General features: G+C 46.3%; 1 pseudogene; it reads left to right on the top strand.

Moving 5' to 3' along the window:
- Positions 1 to 222: 222 nt before the first annotated feature.
- LOC144326316 (E3 ubiquitin-protein ligase RNF4 pseudogene) lies at positions 223 to 1,086 on the top strand (annotated as a pseudogene).
- The last annotated feature ends 3,307 nt before the right edge of the window (positions 1,087 to 4,393 follow it).

Genomic DNA, 4,393 nt, shown 5'->3' with positions numbered 1-4,393 from the left:
AACTTGCTCCAGCTTCGGAGTACCTGCTATAAAAGAGACAACTCTAAGAAAGTCACGGTGCTCCAAAGCGTCACCAGTTGCATCAAGTTGCTTTAGAGAGAGCATTCATGATCATCATTATCACATTACAGAATTGCTTGGCGACTAAGCAGGGAGCAGCACACGGAGATAAGGGGGAAAGCAAGTACTCTGCAGCCTGTGCCTCTCCCATCCCTGTGCATCATGAGTTCAACAAGTACAGAATGTAATGCAACCCAGCACAGCAACAGCAAGAGGGGCAGTCGCAACACCTCCGCAAGACCTCCTCATACTCTGGACAAGATGATGGTGGGAACTGCTTCTGAACCCTGTATCCCCTCTTCCTCCGCCTCCGCCTCCCTGCCACACAGCCTTAATGATAGAAGTATGGATGTGGAAGTAGTTGACCTCACTTGCGAAACTTCAGAACCTCTAGTTGTTGATCTTACGCAAGACGATTCTCTTGTGCTTGTTGGAGAGAGTGAGCAGCAGCCCGATAGAGAGTTCAGACCTCAACCATTGTCTGACAGCCTCAAATTTAGTGGTGGTGGTGGTGGTGGTGGTGATAGCAGACACACACAGAGTGGTGCTCTTGCCACTAGAAAGCTCCCCAGAGAAGTGGGAAGGAGGGAATTTGCAAGACCCTCAGGCACTTTGAGTTGTGGAATTTGCATAGACAGCTTTGCAGAGATTGTGCAAAGCGGACGGCTTATAGTGTCAACAACATGTGGCCACATCTTCTGTAGTCAGTGCCTCAGCAATTTTCTTAGGTATGCTAACTTTTGCCCAATTTGTAGGAGGAAACTCACTCCAAAGGAGTATCATCCAATTTATATGTGAAGACATGGGTGTTCCTGAACACAGTCTAATGTGGCCTTCATAAACATGAGTGAACTCCAAAGAACACACCAAGTACAGTATATATGACTTCAATATGACAGTTAGCAATTTCACTTTTTCCCAGTTGGCCTCCTTATAGTCCAGTTGTACTGTTTCAGCTTCGTTTTGCTTTAAGGTTTTTGCAGCTCACATTTTTTGAGGTCTGTAGACGTTTGAAGAACAGCTTGGGGGATATGTCTGCTGCTGCCACATTGCTTTGTGCCGATATCTCATTTCTGTTCTAGTTCTGTTGCTGCTTTGAGAAAAGACTGATGTTGAGTGAACTCATCTATTCAAGACTAGGCTATTCATAGTTACAGATAGGTAGCCGTGTTGGTCTGCCATAGTCAAAACAAAAAAAATTTCTTCCAGTAGCACCTTAAAGACCAACTAAGTTAGTTCTTGGTATGAGCTTTCGTGTGCATGCACACTTCTTCACATGCATGCACACTTCAGATACAGTGTATCTGAAGAAGTGTGCATGCACACGAAAGCTCATACCAAGAACTAACTTAGTTGGTCTTTAAGGTGCTACTGGTAGGCTATTCATAGTCATCTATTATAATACAACCTGCAGCTTCTTTTTGCAATTTGCCTTGTAAAAAACCAAAGCCAACCACTCACCGGTGGAAGTCTGTTCCACATCTACTTGTTTTCTAGTGGCAAACCCCTCTTTCTGTTGATGTAGCCCTAATAAAGACCAAGGTTTATACAACACTGTGGCTCATTTCTAACGCTGCATGCATAAATGGTTTATTACAAAGAACTCCTGGTGGTCCGAGTCTTCTCTTGAAGAGAATACAGCCATCATGCTAGATCTGAGCAGCTTTCCCTGTCCAGGCATATGCTTAAGGAGCAATTCATAGTGGAGTCCGTACCAAGGTTGCCACGTGGGGCAGAATCCAATGGAGATGAGCTAAGCCATTTATGTGAAACACTCCTCAAATGGTTGGAAGAGGATAAAGTAATTCTCTGCTTCTCATAAACGCTTTGCTGTGGGGAAGCTGCACCCATAGGGCCATGTTTCAAGCAGCAAGCATGTAAGACTTGAACCTCGCATGATGAAGTCAACTTGAGTTGCGGTGACTCCCTTTCTCAGCCCTGTCACGTAGTCATAGTGGAACTATGAATGGCTTGACCTGTTGAACTTTGGGATGCTGCTGTACTAATAGGTCTAATTGCTTTAAAACGTTTTATGTTGATAACTCTTAAATGAAAGACTTTCTCTTAAATGTATAAAAATGCCTTCCAGTAGCACCTTAAGGTAAAGGTAAAGGTACCCCTGCCCGTACAGGCCAGTCTTGACAGACTCTAGGGTTGTGCGCTCATCTCACTCTAGAGGCCGGGAGCCAGCGCTGTCCGCAGACACTTCCGGGTCACGTGGCCAGCGTGACAAAGCTGCTCCGGCGAACCGGCACCAGAGCAGCACACGGAAACGCCATTTACCTTCCCGCTATAAAGCGGTACCTATTTATCTACTTGCACTTAAGGGTGCTTTCAAACTGCTAGGTGGGCAGGAGCTGGGACCGAACGACGGGAGCTCACCCCGCCGCGGGGATTCGAACCGCTGACCATGCGATCGGCAAGTCCTAGGTGCTGAGGTTTTACCCACAGCGCCACCCGCTTCCCTATCCAGTAGCACCTTAGAGACCAACTAAGTTTGTTCTTGGTATGAGCTCTCGTGTGCATGCACACTTCTTCAGATACATGAGCACACAAAAGCTCATACCAATCACAAACTTAGTTGGTCTCTAAGGTGCTACTGGAAGGCATTTTTTTATTTTGTTTCGACTACGGCAGACCAACACGGCTACCTACCTGTATCTTAAATGTATGCCAGCCAATCTTCTGTTGGTAGAAAACATGGGCTATCCAGCTAATCAGCAGCATCTCACCAGGCCTTAATCGGCAAGGTATATCTGGTCATGGTTTGTTGCTCCCTAACAAGCCACAGTCAGCAGGCCAGCCATAAGCAGGGACTTCAGATTGGCTGGCAATTGTTGCTTATTATGATAAGGCCACAGTCCTGGGTTCAGACATGATGTGGTGCCAAGGCCTTGTGCTTCGCTTCTCCTGCTTGCTCCAAGAGAGAACAGCATGAGGAGCAATTGGGCAGCATGTGCTACATAATGCATTATAAAATGACTCCTTATGGCCACTGTATGTTTACAGCATCTAGGAAGCTGCTTTGTATGCAATCAATCACAGTCTTCACTTAGACTAATCTGCATAATAACAAATCACCATTTCGCAGGGAATGCATGTTTTAATGCTCCCTAATGGCAAACTCCTTGCTTGTAGAAATATCTTTTTAAATCCTATCCAAATGGCATGTCCTTGTCTCAGCTCCTTGTCTCAGCTCCTGAATTACCATTACCGAAATGGAGATCTAGAAAATTTCCACTTCCTGCCTACCTTGGGAACCATCACGCGCCTATTTATGATAAAGGATACTCTATGGTGGTTCCACTCTCTCCGCCCAGTGAGGGTATTTAAGGACGAAACAAGGAGGCAATTGGTTCCTTGCATAGAGTCAAAGCTAATGAGGACAAGGGAAAGCAAGCTTAACACTAGAAATACTAACTGCCCGAAGGAAGAAAAGAATTCTGTAAGCCTAGATTTACAAGACCTGAAGCAGAGGCTAATGAGTATAAAGACTGAGATTTCTACCCAAAATATAAGGTCAGTAGAGCCTAGAGCACAATATTTAAAGAGGTCCAACAGCTCCTTATCCCATAGAAAGACATCAGTGCAACTCCCTGTTCCCTTTTCAAGTGACACCAAAGTAGATGAGGAATTTGGCGCCTCCGACATTTCTATGGCAACAACACCTAAAGAACTCTACGTTGCTGACAATCTGGAGAAATCCAGCACCCAATCTACATCTGGACCTTTGCCTAATGTTCCAAAAATTTATCAGAATGATCAACCTTCTCTACTGTACTCCTGGCGAGACAGGATGGACAGATCTTCCAAACTCGAAGCTGGCTCTTTGTTGGCCAGTGACCCACATTTTATAGCACATGCCTCATTAATACTCCCACAGCCACAGATAGAACCAACAGTCCTTCAATCAATCCAGGAGGGAGAGGGGGATTGACAGTTAACGAAACACCATGGGACTGCCCTCCCCGCTTGGGGTGCTGTTGGTTGGGTTTTATCTTCTAGGGATACTTACCCTATCAAACCTTCACCTCTTCCCCTTACCATTTTGACCCAGGAGTCCTGGCCCAGGGATGACTTGTCAGTGAGGGGATGTTACCCCTCTATTGGGGAGGCTAGTATGGGGTCTGGGATTCCCACTATTGAAGGGCTAGGGAGGAGGGGCGGTGGGGCTAGATATCACTATCGGCGAAGGGTTTTGAGATGCAGTGATGCTCAAACCCCTTCCAATCTACGCCCCATCCCAAGGGACGAGGGTAGGGCGAGCAGGGATTACCCACCTCCGTCATTGGTGTTGTGCAATGCCAGGTCCATAGGCAACAAAACCGCCACC

This window comes from Podarcis muralis, chromosome W, assembly GCF_964188315.1.
Source record: "Podarcis muralis chromosome W, rPodMur119.hap1.1, whole genome shotgun sequence".
NCBI lineage: Eukaryota > Metazoa > Chordata > Lepidosauria > Squamata > Lacertidae > Podarcis > Podarcis muralis.
The sequence above is the reverse complement of the archived record's forward strand: the minus strand, read 5'-3'. Positions and strand labels throughout refer to the sequence as shown.